An 18,781-nucleotide genomic window follows, 5' to 3' on the forward strand; every position below is an offset into this window, starting at 1 on the left:
GTGCTCCACGCTTCGATGAGCCCTCCCTCCAAGCTCTGGTGGAGGGAGCAAGATCGAATAAGGAGATGCTCTTCCCTTCCTCAGGGAGAAAAAAGCCACCCCAGCAGACTAAAGCTGTGTGGCTGCAAGTAGCCCAGGAGGTCAGCTCCATCTCGATGAGCCACAGAACCTGGCTGCAATGCAGGAAGAGGTTGCATGACCTTCTCCGCACAGGAAAAGTGAGTATGACTTTCCCATCGCCTTCAATATGATCCCGATCGCCTCTCCTCACCAGCACTCTGCTTTGCCAACCTCTTCCTCCACATCCCACTTAACACTTACATCCCTGCACCTTTATCCATTCCCTCTCTCTCTATGGTCACATTCACTTAACTATTCGACCATGCAGCCCTCACACTCCCTATCACTGTGATGCAATGACAACAACTTACAACACACAGGAAGGGTCTCTTGTCTCCTTCTAAGCATCTATGCTATGGATTCTCTACACTCCTTCATTCTCACTCAAACTCCACTTGTGTCCCTCATTGCAGGAAAAGAGAGCCCACAATAAGAGGGAAAGAGTGAGGACAGGAGGAGGGCCACCCTCAGTAGCCCAGCTCACTGCCTGGGAGGAGGCGGCCCTGAAAATTGCCGGGATCGAGGAGGATTCCCAAGTGGGGGACGGACAGGCGGGCGCATCACAGCAAGCTGGTGACAGAATAGTTTGGCATCTCTCTCACTGACATTGCATAAGTGACTGATAATGATTCTGATGCTCTAACAGATTGACTTATGATCATCTGCACTATTCAACCTTGACCTCACATCTCTAACTCTTTCCTTTACTCCCCCACAGGACCATCGAAAGCCCCTGTCCCCACTGTCCAGGAGGAACAGCATGAGCCTCAAGACTCCTCAGAGGAAGCTGCAACCTCTGAGGGCGCAGCGTCAGCAGAATTCAGTGCACCCAGCACCAGTGCAGACACTCACACGTCGGTGGGACCTTCGCGAGATAGAGTAGTGTTGTCACCTGGTGTAGCACAGCTCACAAGTGAGCATCAGCACATGGTGGAGACAGGAACAGCAGTGGAGAGTCATTGTCGGAGGGCGCAGGACTCTACCAGCTCGGCTCAGCTGCATGTGGTGCTGGAACTCCAGGAAAAGGTGCAGGAGTCTCTGGCAGCTTATGTCTCCAGGGTCGCTGCGAGTGTGGAGCGAATGGAGGAGTCCATCGCGAACATTGGCAGAGCCTTTGTGGAGGCATTGGTGCATGAACGCATCACCACGGAAAGGATGGCAACCTCCATGGAATGGATGGCTACCTCCACGGTAAGGCTGGCTACCGTAGAGGAGAGGATGGCTACGGCCATGGAGGAGCTTAGTCACCAGGGTCTTGAAAACATAGTCATTGTTCAGAATAGAATGACATCTCTTGAGGAGAGATGGTTAGCTATTGAGCATACAATCCAGACCTTCATGGAAGTCCTCTGGAGTAGGACTTCCAGTGCAGAAACGGGTCCTCATGGCCCCCCTGCAGTGCAGCAAGGTGCTGTCAAGCCACTTGCTAGCTCTGAAGTGGGGTTGACCCATGAGGGGGATGATGGTGGCAGACAACAAGGAAGTGGGGCTCCTCTCCAAGTGCTCACACGACCATGCCACTGCAAAGCCCTCGGTCAGAGCCCCACCAGAGTCCTCACCCAACTGAGATTCGCGTCTCAGCCCCTGCACAGCTGTAGGAGCAGCAGACTGTTGCCGAGCCCTCACAGGTTCGCAACCCCAGAGGGCGCCCTCCAAAGGTGTCGAGACAGGACCAGCAAGAAAGTGAGCAAGGGGCCACCACATCTGCTGAAGCCACAGGGGAAGCACCATAGCACGTGTAAGAAGAAGATAAAGCACAAGTAGTCACAAGGGTAGTCACTTGGGTGTTCTGATGTATTGTTTTTTGACCAGCCATCCTTGTCATGGTATCATAAACAGATTTGATGGCAAACTGTTGAAGTTGTGGCCTGTGTCATTTTGCAAATGGCACTTCCACATTGAGGACTTAGGGTGACTTGCAATTGTCAATATGGTGGTCAGAGTAATAGGAATCCGCAGGTTCTTGTCCATTATCGATGGTCTGGTAAGAAGGTGCGAGGCAAAAGTGTTTGATTGTGCAGGCTAAGCAAATCTGGCCAAGATGAGTGCGTCCCTTGCATCCCGGCCAGCAATGTGGTCGCGTGCTGGCACCTCCGGGCCTGTGCAGCTTCAGGTGGGTGAGCAGCAGCTTGGCGCTCCTGTTGTTGCTGCTGCTGTTGGTGCTGCTGTTGCTCATGGGTCTGCTGCTGCCGTGGCTGGTCTTCATCCGAATCTGATGTCCAGGAGAAAAGGAAATAAATGTTCGCCATGCTTCTGGTATGTGCCTCAGTTGAGGAAGCGCTCAGTCAAGGTGGAGAGAGGGGTTTCCCAGCAGGTCACACTGGAGACGGGTATCAGGCTCTAAACCGCCACAACAATGAGGCCTGCTAAAAGCTCCCCCAGACCTGAGACAACAAAGTTCTGCCACCTGCAAGTGATCATTGGTGAAAACTCCTTTTTAATGGAGGAGCTGCAGCTGTTAGTAAGCAATCCAATTGTGAGGCCGCCAGGATTAACTGGCGTGTTCCAGAGGAGGCGTGTTGGATGGGGAAAATGTCTAAAAATCAGAAAGGCCTCTCAAAATGAGATTATAGAGGCAATTAAGTGGTTGTCTTGGAGGCGGGATGGAAACGGGGTCTGAAAACACGAATGTGGGAAAATTGCTCGGAGGCGGGATCGGGCCCAGCCGCCATTTTTTGCGATTTTGACAACTCACACGCCTCCAAACCCGCCTCCTTGGGCCTGGTAAAATCAAACTCAATGTATTGTGGCTCAAGAAACTGCATGCACCAACAGTCCTGGCAAGGTGTCAGCCATAGCTCAGTTGGTAGCACTCTCGTCTCTGAGTCAGAAGGTTTGTGGGTTCAAGTCCCACTCCAGAAACTTAAACACAAAAATCTAGGCTGACACTCCAGTTGGAGGTGCTGACTTTTTGATGAGATGTTAAACCGAGGTCCCATCTGCTCTCTCAGTTGGATGTAAAAGATCCCATGGCACTGTTTTGAAAAAGAACAGGGGAATTATCCCCAGTGTCCAGGCCAATATTTCCCACATTACAACAGTGACTACACTCCAAAAAGTACTTCCTTGGCTGTAAAGTGCTTTGAGACATGAAAGGCGCTATATAAATGAAAGTCTTTCTTTCTTTTCTTTCTCTATCTAAACATCACTGAAACAGGTTATCTGGTCATTATCACATTGCTGTTTGTGGGACCTTGCTGTGAAAATTGGCTGCTGCGTTTCCTACATTACAACAGTGACTACACTTCAAAACTACTTCATTAGTTGTAAAGTGCTTTGTGACGTCCTGAGGGCGTGAAAGATGCTATATAAATGCAAGTCTTTCTTTTACGCTGGAATTGGGCCCACCGGTGGCCTTTCGTACTAACCTGCAGGGTCAGTGGAAAGTCACCTCATTCGAATCGGTTCGGTGGGAACCCACGCCACCAGGAGCACATCACTTTGCCTCACAGGCCAGAAAGTCCAACACAGCTTGCTGGTTCTGGGAGTGGGGATGCTGGAAAAAAAACTTTGTGGCAACTCATCAGGGGTCCCCTTTGTATGGGGCCACAGCTAAATAAGTACATTTAAAAAATGTACATCTTTAACCCCATGTGGGGCCCTCTTCTGTTCTATGGCTTCAGGGCACACCTGATCTCACCAGACATGCCCAACATTGATCATAAGCTGTGTCCCTCTGAGAGCTGGGCGTGCCCGACATTGGGAGTCCCCACCTCCAGCCCCATCCCTTCCTGTGTCAATAGTTTTGTAAGAGGAGAGTGCATGGGGCACTCCCATGCAAGGCCAGGACCTGGCCTATGTGGATCCTGGACCTTCCACTGGATTTTGACCAGATATGTGGCAGGAGTGAACTGGAAGGCTGAATGAAATCCCTGCATGGTGCCACATTCTCAGCCATCCATGGGGAAGATTATCTCGCTGTTGGCAGCAAAATCTTTCTACACCTGTTCTCTCATCTTTTCCCGTTACCATCTCCTTAATTTATTTTTACTGTGCTCAACAAACAAAGAATTCAGTCTAGCCACACTGGCTTTCACGAATCGACTAGGGGCCGTGAAGGACTCCAAAATGTTCCTGTTTATTCCTGAGCAGCTATAATCATCTTCATAAGGGGTAGGCCATTTAGGACAGAAATGAGGAGGAATTTCTTCACCCAGAGAGTGGTGAACCTGTGGAATTCTCTACCACAGAAGGCAGTAGAGGCCAATTCATTAAATATATTCAAGAAGGAGTTGGATATATTTCTCAAGGCTAAAGGGATCAAGGGGTATGGGGAGAAAGCAGGGACCGGGGTACTGAATTTGGATGATCAGCCATGATCGCATTGAATGGCGGAGCAGGCTCGAGGGGCCGAATGGCCTACTCTTGCTCCTATCTTCTATGTTTCTATGTTTCCTCTGTACTATTTTCTGTGCACTGTCAAAAAACAAACACAGCCTTTAAGATATAACACTGCAAATGTGCTGCAGTGTTGATCATAATAACTAGTTATTGTTCGCAGTTACGTTACTGAAAAGGCACCATCCTTCTGAGCCGCACACGGCCCATTGCCCTCACACTGGAGAGCTTGCGAATGTGCAGAGCCAATCTTGAGCAAATTGTTCGTGTGCATTCAGGATTTTACGTGGGATCTTGGGGGCTTGCCATTGCAAGGGTTAAATGGGCAGAGAAGAGAGAGAGAGAGAGGAAATGGTGGCCCCCTCCACTCTGAGAGTAACAGCAATGAATAATTTGGACTTTGTTTTTATGAATCTCTCGGCAATGCACATTATGCTGGGAGGAGCGAGGATTGCACCCCCTGCTCTGCTGGTTGTAAAGCTCCTGAACATGTGGAATTCCTTACACTCAGTGTAATAGGCATTTCAAGGGCAGCGCTGTAATAATCGATCATCTGTTTCACATTTTCCCTGCTTTGTCTAATGAAGACCACTTTTTGGAATCTTGAACAACTGCCCGTCTCAGTCTTTGAAGTCTGAAAATTACCAGGAGACAGTGGTCATGTGTCGAAATCATTACCTGAACTTTCACTCAGACCTTTTGTTCCTTTCCGCCACAACTCAAGTCAAATTAAGGGACAGCATTTAATTCTTGTGATTTTTCCACAATACCCGGAATGTTTCTTTCGGGAACTGAGGAAGCAAATGTCCATAAAAACAAGGGCAAAGAACAAACTATTAATGTATTGACCCATAATTGGCTATAAATCGTGATTAATTAGAGTAAGCTGTAATCCTTGCACTGCTGGTCACCTGAAGAGTCAGCTTTTATTAGTACCAGATGCTTTTAACTGCATAGCCTTTAATAATAATGGCAGTTAAACACAAAAGCCCTATAATTTTGAACTTAGTCTTGTATTTCTGTGGGAAATAATAGATGTAAATGATATACTTAACATACAAAACTGATGGAGAGGGAGATTACCTGGGGAGGTCGGTCTCCATTAGGTGTGAAGTGCCTACTAGATGTTGCTCTGATTTATTGCCAGGACATACGGCAACATTAAGGCAGACACGACTTCGCTGCTGCAATGACCTGTCTCTGACCCCACACTCTTTGACGTGGTCTTCATTTTGATGACATGTTGGGTGAATCATGTGAGATTTCAAACCCAAAACCTTCTGTGCCTAAACCTGATGCTCAATCAACTGAGCTACAGGAAACTTTGGTTTATCCGGAGGTTGTATGGCCGGAAACCTCGATCTAATGGCAGAAATCAGCAGCCGTTTTGTTAGGTTTTTCTTCTTTTTTTTTCTTCTCCTAGCATTTTTTTAAACAGTCAGTCTCTGGAAAGCCTCTCTGAAGCTGTTGCTAAGCTACAGAGACGCTTCCAAGGTACGGGCCAACTGTTTACAAGCTGTTGCTAAGCAACAGTGTTTGCTGTCAGATACGGAGATGAAAACCTCCGTATCCTTCAACATTAGCGCTGGTCTGTCCGGAAGTTTTCATAGATCGGCATCATGCCGGTCCCGTCGGTGCCGGATATCGCGAAGTTTCCTGTATCTTGCCTTGCCCAAATTAATTACCTATCTAAAGCATATAAAGTCCGAGTTCTTTTTAGAGGTTTGTGGGCTATTATAAAAGTTATTTATTATGTGTTCAATTTACATTACATCCAGGAAATGTGTACATGTGGTTAATGCATTTGTACAAAATGACTTTGCTGTTTTAACGGCGGCATTAATCCGAAATGGGTTAACATCTCTGTTTAAACAGCGGACAAAGAAATGTTATACAAACGTCTTGGCCATGTAAACACATTTCTAGGCTGTAATATTAAATGAACACATAATAAAAAACTCTTAACATGGCTTACCAACCTCAAAAGAGAACTCTGGTCCCTGGGATTTTCCATGTTTTTCAGGGCCCATTATGCTTTCGTTGTTTACACTGTGATTAAAGAGGGATGCCAATGTTTTACACCTCTATTTCCTGATTGGCCACATTACACTTCTGACTGAATTTAATGTGGAATTTATTTCATAATAAATTCAGATGCTTTACTGATTAACCAACAAAATTTAATTTCAAGCATTAGAAAATGCTGTATTTTTGCAAACAAACACCTGTCTTTAATGAGTGGTAGGTAGACCATGGGGTGGGATATCTTTTATGAGGTCTCACACTGTGCAAAGTATAGTTAACAGTCAATGTAAATACAGGTGCACTATCCCTTATCCGAAACCCTTGGGGCCAGATGTGTTTCGGAATTCGGAATTTTTCGGATTTCAGAACGGATGATGCTTATAAATGGACAAGAGGCAGCCGTCGGGTTTGCCCTACAACTACACCACTAGTGATGGATGCAAACCTGGCTAGGTAACCAGATTACTGTAAAGAAGTAGTTAACAGCAATGTTTCCTCAAAGTTGCACACGGCCATGCAGTAATCTGCAAGCTCCCGTGCAAGCTGCTCAAGCTTTTACACTGGAAATACCGCGCATTGAAAGAAACAAGCCACATCGAACAATGCAGCCCACGGGGAACGTTGTAAAGTCAGATTTACTGTTTACCTAATTTACTCATCAAAAATATACAATATTTCAGTGCAACAATTTATACAAAGTATGAATACAACAAGTATTGTGAACATTTAAGGGTCAGTTTTTTTAAAGCATAAGAAATCTCAACCATTTTCCTATCCGTTTAAGTATCTCCCCACTGAGTGACGCTCCAAGAAAAAACTTTCGGTTTTCAGAGCTTTTTGAATTTCGGAATTGCGGATAAGGGATAGTTGACCTGTACTTCCTACAATTTTTTATAAAGGCACCCTTACCCCATTTAAAAAATAATTTTAACCCTTTGTTCAATCTCCATCCCACTCACCCATTACAAAACACAAGACACAAAGGATAGCTGTTCCCAGGCCTCTTCCTTCAATGTTAACAGGGTAGTTAAAATGGCAGTTGGGCTCTTAACGCTACGTTCCTGACTTGTTCATTCCCGCCGCCATTTTAATGGACAGGTATGCGGCAGCATCAGGACTGTCCACCTCAGGCAGGTGGGGGCCTCATAAAGATTTAAATTTCAGGGTCCGATGATGTCATTCAGACCCTGACACGATCTTAACTGCTGATCGTGGTAGTGATGCTCAGTGATTGAACTGTTAACGAAACCTGGTGGCAGGCAGCACCATGGCCAGAAGAGGCCCAGTTAAGTTTCATTTTTTCATTTATTGAAGGTTTCATTTTGGGGCAGAAGGAGATTCCATCTGTGTTCGGGCAGGAGTCCACTTCAAATCATTTAAATGAGGCCCAAAAATTAAAATCTCCCGGATCTCATGCTGCGGGGAGTCGGACAGCTTGTCGCACCCCCCTGGCCCCCACACGTCTCACTTACGTGCCTAGTTAAAATGGGGGCTAATATATTAGTCTGTGCTGAAGAGATAACCTATGAGCTACAGCTTCCAAAAGGAAATAATGCAACATTATGAGGAAAAGAGAGAGAGAATTTTTTTAAATAGGGAAAGAAAGTAGTGTATCAAAGTGAAACAGTAAAACAAAGTGACAAAAGAGAATCAAATGAAATGATAGAAAATGAAAGAGCGAAAAGTAATGATAAATGAACTGGATACGTAAACAATGACGGGAACAAAGAATGAGAATTTTTTGCTTTTTACATTGAAGATGTTTCCCTTTACAAAGGAAAAAACAGCAAATGAATAGGAAAGACAAAGAGAAGAGAAAAAATAAACAGAAAGGGAGAGGTGGAAGCTTGTTACATTGGAAAAATGATTCTCATTCTGGAGAGAAAGGCCTGCAACATAAACAAATAGAAGGTGAGATAAAGAGAGAAGATGAATGGCGCTGCTATAGCTAGGCCTCAAATTGAGTGCCGCCACCCAGTTTACATACTGCGTTATGAGGTGTCAATTTTTAAAAAGTTACGTAAAGTATGTTTGCCTACCACTTAAAGCAAAGCTTCTCACAGGGGTTTCACGTGTAACATGAGAATGTGAGAACTAATTTGTTGAATTCTTCCCTGCCATTATTCCTGATTAATAACCTGTATTCCTGTGCCTCTATTCCTGTTAGCGTGACATTTTAAACAATTTTGTGACTCCCAAAACAAAAGTCTGCCCATTGTTACAAAACCAGGCAATGAAAGGTGAACTTTGTGATGCCATAAATCATGCGAGATTGCCTGTGAAAGAGAATATGCACTAAGTGTGAGGGAGGGGACACTTTCTCAGTGTTGTACATAAGTGGTATGCTGTGGAATGTTCTGAGGTTTCCGTGGCAGAGGTACTAATACCTACCCCTATGGTTTGGTGACAATGCATACAGCTGTTGACACACAAATCTGTTTACTCAGCTTGCCAATGGCAAATTCTAATTTCCCCCTCCCCAACACACAATCTGAAGCAGCATTTTAAACCACAATTACAACCATAATATTCAAGCGAGTTTTTAAAACAGAAATCCTCCTGTTCAAAGACACTTAGGTTGCAAGCTCTGTCATTAAGGCTAACAAAAATGTTTCTATCTGTCAACAGCTGTGGAAAAAAAACTTTTGTGACAATCAAGAAGAAGATGTGCTGCCAGCTTTATTCTTAGGATTCCTCCAATGCAAAGAACAGAAAGGCAGCAGATAAAAATAGGCCTAGTAATTGGGGTACGTCCATTTTTGGATGCGCGGTGGGGCAGGGGGTGGGGGTGGATGCGTAGTTTGGGCCTCCTTTCAATATTGCCGGCGAAAATTGAAGAGCCAATCTGTGGAGAGGAGTCCAAGTTTGGACTGCTGCTAGCATCACAGCGGCCCTCAGGTAAGTGCTGTCGGAGAACAGCGATCAGGGCCTGGGCTGGGGGTTGAGGGTCGGGGCCTGGGTTGGGAGCTGGGGGCTGGGGCTGGGTCGGGGGTTGGGGGTGGGGTTTGGATCAAGGGTTGGGAGCTGGGGGTTGGGGGGGGGGGGGCCAAGGACGTCTCTTGTTCATCCTTACTCAATTTGGTGGGCGGCGCATCTGCGGCCGAAAATGCGTGCACGCTTCCTGCGCGCCATATTGGGACCTTAGTAGTTCGAGCAGCGACCAAACAAACAGGCAGCATGTGGACCAGTTTCTATGCCATAATGTCTTACATGCTCTTGCTCAAGAGAAATTCTGTGCAAGTTGTGCTGCTTTCCTCAGGACACATTTGGGGCTGATTTTCCTCATTTTAATGCCCCAATAGCACTGGTTTTGAAGGCATTATGATAAGAGAAAAAGGGCGCAGATAAAAGGTGCTGAAAAGAAGAGAAGTATCCCAAAGGAATGTTAGCTGAGTTACGATACACAAGAGGTGCTCTGGAACCACATCTGCAGAAAATGACCTGACTCACTTTGGCAGGTGTTTAATGCAGGCAGAGACTCTAACTACCAAGGTAGGCTGAAACAATATGGGTATGTGTGAAGGCCTGACTAGTCGTTATGCTGCACCAACCTTCAGCTGACTTAATCAGCAACTGGATCTGTGAATAGTGATGGAAGTGATTCAAGACATGTACGTGCTATTGACATATTAGCACTCAGGCAAATCTAGCATCATTTCTTAACCTTTTTAAGTGCCTTGGGATGTTTTACTATGTTTAAAGGCTCTATATAAATGTAAGTTGTTGTTTAGACATAACAGACAGTGTGGCTTTGTGCGATTGTGTAAAACAGGTGATAGCGAATCAGTAGCCCGTTTCACATCTCTCCCAATTTTTATTTCCATTGATGAAAGCGGGCTGCCGATTCACTATCACCCGTGTTACACTGTAGCACAAAGCCACAATTACCCATAACAGGCTGATGAAATGAATGAAATTTCAGGTCAGCTGTAATTTAATTCGTTTCTATGTGAGTCATTCGTAGGTTTCTGCCATCCATATATTGCTAAAACTAACATTCATCCCCATTTATGGTCATCCGCTCCGCTTAAGAATGACTGACTCCTCAGCTGTCAGTTCATGGACAGGTCAGCCATACCCAAGATGAATAGCGGTAAGTTTGGTTTATAGGTATTCATTACAGAAATATATGAATGACAAGAATTTATAATGCCACGCACAGAAAGTAACTAAGCTGACTTGTCAGCTGTAACGTCATTCATTTCAGTGATTTGTCGAACTGAGTTGGGGACAGGCTGACACAACGGGGGATTCAGCAGTGTCATGCCAGCTAGGCTGAATTAAAACTTTCTAGCTGGGCTTAGCTGAAGACTTCTAGCACTGAGAGAACTGAAGACACCTAGGCGGGGAGAAATGTGAACTGTTAGCAAGAGATAGGCGATGACTGTTGGTGAGAATGGGATAAAGACTGCATACATGTCCAGGGCAATTAACTGCAATGTATTATCTCCTCCAGGTTCATGTCGCTGCACACACCCATCTCTCCTCAGATACCAGTCTACATCTCGTTTCCCACTCTCACCCCTCCACATTTAACAGCTGTCCTTTTGGCCACTGTACAAAAACTTGCATTTATATAGCTCCTTTAATGTAGTAAAATGTCCCAAGGCACATCTCAGGAGTGTTATCAGATAAAATTTGACTCTGAGCCACATAAGGAGATATTAGTACAGGTGATCAAAAGCTTGGCCAAAGAGGTAGGTTTTAAGGAGCATCTTAAAGGAAGAGAGATAGGTAGAGATGTTTAGGGAGGGAATTCCAGAGCTTAGCACCTAGGCAGCTGAAAGCATGGTCACCAATGGTGGAGCGATGAAAACTGAAGATATGCAAGAAGCCAGAATTGGAGAGGCGTAGAGATCTCAGAGAGTTGTAGGGCTGGAGAAGGTTACAGAGGGAGGGGCGAGGCCATGGAGGGATTTGAAAACAAGGACGAGAATTTTGAAATCGAGGCATTGCCGGCACGGGAGCCAATGTAGGTCAGTGAGCACAGGAATGAAGGGTGAAGAGGACTTGGTGTGAGTTAGGATGTCGGCAGCAGAGTTTGGGTGAGCTCAAGTTTACGAAGGGTGCAAGGTGAGAGACCAGCCAGGAGAGCGTTGGAATAGTCGTGTCTGGAGATACCAAGTTTATGGTTGATGGTCTTAGCAACAGCTGAGCTGAGGCAGCAGCAGAGACGGGCAATGTTACAGACGTGGAAGTAGATAGTCTTGGTGATGAAGAGGATATAGGGTTGGAAGCTCAGCTCAGGGTCAAATGCACTCCGCCTCTGGTGCTCCTTAGCAAAATCCCTCTGCTTCACTCTCTCCTCCCTATTTCAAAAACCTGCTTAAAACCTTTCTGTAAAGTCTGTGGGTTATATGGTGAATTAATACACAGACAACAAGAGTAACTTTAACAGGACTTTACTATTCGAAATAACAACAGAAAATGCTGGAAAAACTCAGCAAGTCAGGCAACATCCGTGGAGAGAAATTTGAGCCGACGTTTCGGGTTTGACCCTTCTTCAAAACTGGAGAGAAAAGGAACTAGATCGAAGGCAGGGCTGCGATCGGACAAAAGAATAAAAGAACCAAAAGAAGTAAAAGAGATTAGAAGCTAGACGAGATGGTAATAGGCTGTGATTAGGTGTAAAGTGTACTGGCAGGGCAAAAGATAGCTGCCAGGTGTGAGAGAGAAACAAAAGGAAAGGGGGGGGGGGAAAGGAAAGGAGTGGAAAAATATAAGTGAAAATGAAATAGGGGCCGAGGTTATGATCTGAAATTGTTGAACTCGATATTGAGACCGGAAGGCTGCAGACTGCCTAATCGGAAGATGAGGTGCTGTTCCTCGAGTTTACGTTGAGCTTCCGTGGAACAGTACAAGAGGCCAAGGACGGTGAGGTCCGAGTGGGAATGGAGCGGTGAATTGAAATGACAGGCGACCGGAAGCTCGGGGTCACCCTTACGGACTGAACGGAGGTGTTCCGCAAAGCGGTCACCCAATCTGCGTTTGGTCTCCCCAATGTAGAGGAGACCGCATCGTGAGCAGCGAATACAGTATACTAGATTGCGAGAAGTACAAGTAAATCGCTGTTTCACCTGGAAGGGGTGTTTGGGGCCCTGGACAGTGGGGAGGGGGGAGGTATAGGGGCAGGTGTTACATCTCCTCCGCTTGCACGGGAAGGTGCCAGGCGAAGGGGAAGGGCTGTTTGGGGTGATAGAGGAGTGGACTAGGGTGTCTCGGAGAGAGCGGTCCCTGCGGAATGCTGAAAGGGGAGGGGAGGGGAAGATACGTTTGGTGGTGGGATCACTTTGGAGGTAGCGGAAATGCCGGAGGATGATCCGTTGAATGTGGAGGCTGGTGGGGTGAAAGGTGAGGACAAGGGGAACCCTATCGTGGTTCCGGGAGGGAGGGGCAGGGGTGAGGGCAGAGGTGCGGGAGATAGAACTGACACGGTCGAGGGCAGTGTCAACCACGGTAGAGGGGAATCCTCGGTTGCGGAAAAAGGAAGACATGTCTGAAGCACTGGTGTGGAAGGTGGCATCGTCGGAGCAGATACGGCGGAGGCGGAGAAACTGGGAGAATGGAATAGAGTCCTTACAGGAAGCGGGGTGGGAGGAAGTGTAGTCCAGGTAGCTGTGGGAGTCAGTGGGCTTGTAGTAAATATTGGTCGATAACCTATCCCCAGAGATGGAGACGGAGAAGTCGAGGAAGGGAAGGGAAGAGTCAGAGATGGACCATGTGAAGGTGAGGGAAGGGTGGAAATTGGAGGCAAAGTGAATGAAATTGTCAAGTTCGGGGCGAGAGCAGGAAACGGCACCGATACAGTCATCAATGTACCGGAAAAAGAGGTGAGGGAGGGGACCCGAGTAGGACTGGAACAAAGATTGTTCCACATAGCCCACGAAAAGGCAGGCATACCTAGGACCCATGCGGGTACCCATGGCAACACCTTTGATTTGGAGGAAATGAGTGGAGTTAAAGGAGAAGTTGTTCAATGTGAGAACAAGTTCAGCCAGGCGGAGGAGGGTCGTGGTGGATGGGGACTGGTCGGGCCTCTGTTCGAGGAAGAAGCGGAGTGCCCTCAGGCCATCCGGGTGGGGGATGGAGGTGTAGAGGGATTGTACGTCCATGGTGAAAAGGAAGCGGTTGGGGCCAGGAAACTGGAAACTGTTAAAGTGGCGGAGGGCGTCCGAAGAGTCGCGGATGTAGGTGGGAAGAGACTGGACAAGGGGAGAAAAGATAGAGTCAAGATAGGAAGAGATAAGTTCCTTTACACCTAATCACAGCCTATTACCATCTCGTCTAGCTTCTAATCTCTTTTACTTCTTTTGGTTCTTTTATTCTTTTGTCCGATCGCAGCCCTGCCTTCGATCTTGTTCCTTTTCTCTCCAGTTTTGAAGAAGGGTCAAACCCGAAACGTCGGCTCAAATTTCTCTCCACGGATGTTGCCTGACTTGCTGAGTTTTTCCAGCATTTTCTGTTGTTATTTCGGATTTCCAACATCTGCAGTATTTTGCTATTTACTATTCGAAGGTCAGGGCGAATCTGCCCAATAAATCCTTACACAGCACTTATATACCGGTGTGGTCACCACCGGTATTACAGTATACAGTAGCCAAGATAAAGTAGTGCAACCCTTAAAATAGTTCTCTTAAAGGTGGAACGTTACATACACTACAATCCTCCCTTTTTAGGTTAACAATATATACATATTCCCATTAATATAACATCTTAACATATATACAACTTTATGTGAAACAGTTCACAGATTCAGTCTCTCTGGAGGCTTCCGGACTCTGTCCAGATAACGCCTCGGTGGTGTAGTCATTTTCGGTGGTGTAGTAGGTTCTTCTGGCAAGGTCGATTCGGCTTGAAGGACCGTTTCAGGTTCATCGGATTCCAGTATTACCGGATCGGAGGTAGATGCTCTGGGTATCTCTGCTTCAACATTAGACGTATAGAGTTGTGGAGTAGGTTGGGCCTTTGTGGATGATTCTATGATCTGGTCAACATGGCGCCTTATTATGCTTTCACCAATGTCCACGGTATACATCAACGGTCCTAGCCTTTTTCCAATAGTTCCCGGCTGCCATTTCTCGGTACGGTAGTCCCGGGCCAAAACTTGTTGACGTATCTGAAAGGATCTAGTTGGCCTTTCATTCATGCCTTGAAATTGCCGGTTCTCTACGTCCCGTCTGACGTTTGGCTTAATCAAATCCAGCCGGCATCTTATTCTTCTATTGAGAAACATCATGGCGGGAGTTTGGTTTGTGACCGCATGTGTCGCATTCCTGTACGCCAACAAGAAGTTATCTACCTTATGTTGTAGATTTATGTCTTCATTACCCATGGCCTTTATGGCCTTCTTGAAGGTCTGGACAAACCTTTCAGCTAATCCATTGGTGGCGGGATGGTATGGGGCGGACGTATAGTGCTTGACCCCATTGCTTTTTAAGAACTTCCTGAATTCTTCGGACACAAATTGCGGTCCATTATCAAAACAGATCTGTTCCGGCAGCCCATTCCTGGCAAATATGGTCCTTAATACTGTGATGGTTTTTTCCGTGGTGGTGGAGGACATTTTTATTACCTCCGGCCACTTGGAGTGTGCATCCACCGCGATTAAAAACATTGAGTCCATAAATGGACCAGCAAAGTCGATATGTACCCTTTGCCATGGAGATGAGGGCCACTCCCATGGATGCAGAGGAGCTTGTGGTGGCGCGTTTTGGACCTTCTGGCATCCTAGACAGCTCTTGGTTATTTCTTCGATGTCTCCATCAATACCTGGCCACCACACAAACGCTCTGGCTAGGTTCTTCATTTTCACTCCACCCAGATGCCCCTCGTGAAGCTCCTTTAGTACTTTCTGCTGGAGTTTGGGTGGAATCACCACTCTAGATCCACACATCAAGGTTCCTCGGCACACTGACAGCTGTTCTCTTCTGTGCGAAAATGCTGGCAGCATTGGTTCGCCATGTACTGGCCATCCCTCCACCGTTAAATCGTAGACTCGTGAGAGAGTCGGGTCATTTCTTGTTTCCTTTTCGATCATGGAATTTGTTACTGGTAGACATTCCATTATGGTTGAGTGGAACATCTCCACTGGGTCCACTGTAGTCGCCTCTTCTTCCACTGGCAACGGTAGGCGCGATAACCCATCAGCATTTCCATGCTGTTTGGACCTTTTGTATTCGATGCCATATTGGTGTGCCCCTAGTAGAACGGACCACCTCTGTAGCCTTTGTGCTGTCATAGTGGAAACGGCCTTGTTAGGGTTGAATATGGACACCAACGGCTGGTGGTCTGTCAGCAATGTAAACTTCTTGCCCTGCAGGTAATGATTGAATTTCTTTACTCCCCACACAAGGCTGAGAGCCTCCCTACCTATCTGAGCATAATTTCGCTCAGCGGAGGTCAATGATCGGGACGCAAATGCGACTGGCCTTTCCGAGCCATTTGGTAACTTGTGTGAGAGTACAGCTCCAATACCATAAGGGGAAGCATCACAAGCTAGACGAAGAGGTAGCGTTGGGTTGAAGTGAGCCAACACTTCCTCAGAGGTAATCAACGCCTTGCTTCTGCGAAAGGCCTTCTTACAGCCCTCGCTCCACTTCCATGGTACTTCTTTCCGCAACAGAGCATTCAGCGGATGCAGCACCGTGGATAGATTTGGCAGAAACTTATGGTAATAATTAATCAACCCCAGAAACGACCTCAACTGTGATACATTTTCCGGAGCGGGGGCCTTCACGACCGCTTCAATCTTGTCAGGTGACTTGTGCAGCCCCTCTTGGTCAATGACATGACCGCAGTACGAGATCCGTTTCTGGAAGAACTCACACTTCTGGCGATTAACTCGAAGGCCATATTCCTTCAACCTGGTGAGCACCAGTTTCAAATTTGTGAGGTGTTCCTCCTCGTCTTCTCCCGTAATCAGGATATCGTCCAAGTAACACTGAGTGCTTGGAATACCCTGTAAGACCTGCTCCATGGCCCTCTGCCAAATTGCTGGAGCCGAAGCTACTCCAAAAACCAGTCTATTATATCGATACAAGCCTCTGTGCGTGTTGATTGTGAGATACTGGCGTGACTCTTCCTCGGCCTCCATCTGTAAATATGCTTGTGCCAGGCCTATCTTGGTGAAGTGTTTCCCGCCAGACAATGAAGCAAAGATATCCTCAATCCACGGAAGCGGGTATTGTACCGTGTGAAGCACCGGATTAACTGTGATCTTGAAGTCTCCGCAGATGCGGACCTTCCCCGGTCCCCCTGGCTTGTTACTTGATGAAGACTTCATGACGGGAACAATGGGCGTGGCCCACTCACTCCAGTCCACCTTCGACAGTACCCCTGCACATTCAAGCTCTTCCAGTTCTGCCTCCACGGCAGGTCGTATCGCGTAAGGTACCGATCTGGCTTTGAAAAATTTTGGGCTTGCATGTTCTGCAATCTTGATTTTTGCCTTAATTCCTCTCAGTGTTCCCAGTCCCTGCTGGAATACCTCTTTAGCCTCGTCCAATATTCTGGACAACCGTTCAGGTTTGACATCTTCCTTTCCGAAATCTACCGTCATTGTGTTTAGTGAGTGCCAGTCTATCTTTATTTTCCTGATCCACTCCCGTCCCAGAAGTGGTGGACCTCCCTCGGGTAGTACATATAAGTCCATTCCTTGGTGATCTTTGCCCTTGTGTCTCACCTTGACTTTTATCTTTCCGATGGGGTATACTTTATGCCCCGTGTATGTCTGCAATACTATCTCCGTATCCCGTAGGGGAATATGTTTGAATAACTTTTTGTAATCTTGTTTATTCATGACCGTCAACGCCGATCCGGTGTCCACTTCCATCTTCACTTGGACTTTTGCAATCTGCAGTGTGACCCAGATAATTTGTCGGTCAGCTTCTTTACTCACATTGTGAATCCTCAGACTACCCAGTTCCTTGCTGTTGGGGTCTGAATCCGAATTCAGTTCATCTGGACTCTTCACAGTCACCTTATGTACCTTTCTGTACTTCTTCTGCGGTGACTTATTGTTGCTGGTCTTCTTTCCTGACCGGCATACTTTAGCTATGTGACCAAGTTTGCCACATTTTCTACATTCCTGGTTTTTAAACCAGCATTGGTTCTGATCGTGTGTTGTCTTCCCACAACGGTAACATTTCGTTGTACCCGAAGTCATTTGATCCACACTAAGTACCGCTGTCTTCAGCTGCATTTTCGCCGTGCCTCTCGCTGCGGCTTCGTGCGATGCTGCAATAAGGACAGCCTTATCAAGTGTAAGATCGTTCTCTTCGAGCAGTCGCTTTTGTGTTCCTTCCTTCGACATCCCGCACACGAACTTGTCCCTCAGTGCCTCTGTCAGATTTACCCCAAACTGACAGTATTTTGCTAGCCTACGCAGTTCAACCAGGTACTCCGCGTTGCTTTCCTCCTTTAGTTGCGTTCTCCCGTAAAATTTAGCTCGTTCCGCTAACATCAGCGGTGTGGGGTTCACATGATCCTTCAGGACAGCAACAATATTAGCGAAAGACTGATCCGCCGGTTTAGCTGGTGATAGAAGATGCTTCAATAACCCGTATGTCTTTGCACCCATTGAGTTTAGTAAGGTTAGAGCTTTGTCATAATTTGCTATCTTATTGACCTTACAATATATCTCGATGCGTTCTACATACGTGGTCCAATCTTCCACATCAGAATCGAATTCGTTGATGTTGCCACGCTTAGGCATCTTCACAATCTTCCTGAGAAACAACAACGAAATTTTTCTTTAACTTTTTTTTTCCAAAAATGGCGGTTTCCCGCGCTTGTCTTCTTCCCCGCCCACTTTCAAAATGGCGGTTTCCCGCTCCTGTCTTCTTCTCTGCCTACTGGCGGGAGGGGTAAGCTTTTCCCTCGGGCGACGACCGCTGGCTTTCAGGGTTCGCAGCCTGCGCGCCGGCTTCAGTGCGTTCTTTGTTCCCTTTTCTCGGCAGGGCAACCGGCGCTGGGGACAACCCGTTGACGGCGAACAGTTCCAGCCGCTGGCTGAATCTCCTCGGTCTCCCTCGCTCGGCTCTGTCTCTCCCACTCGCTCGGGCTCTGTCTCTCCCTCAGCGGCTTCCAATCGCGCCTCCCAGCCCTCTCGCAGTCCGGTCCTTTCCTCCCCCGGCTGCGGCTGAGTTCTCCGCGGTTTCTTATTTTTATTTCTTCCCGCGCCTTACGATCCCGGTCGCAGCGCCTCGCGGCCTCGGTAGCTGCCCGGCCTTTCGCCGGTCGCGGTCGAGCTGTCTCACAACGCTGTTGCGTCTCCCAGCCCGCTTGTAGCCCGGTCTCT

The sequence above is a fragment of the Somniosus microcephalus genome, chromosome 1, assembly GCF_052327205.1.
Source record: "Somniosus microcephalus isolate GS21.2 chromosome 1, FLI_Smic_1.0, whole genome shotgun sequence".
NCBI lineage: Eukaryota > Metazoa > Chordata > Chondrichthyes > Squaliformes > Somniosidae > Somniosus > Somniosus microcephalus.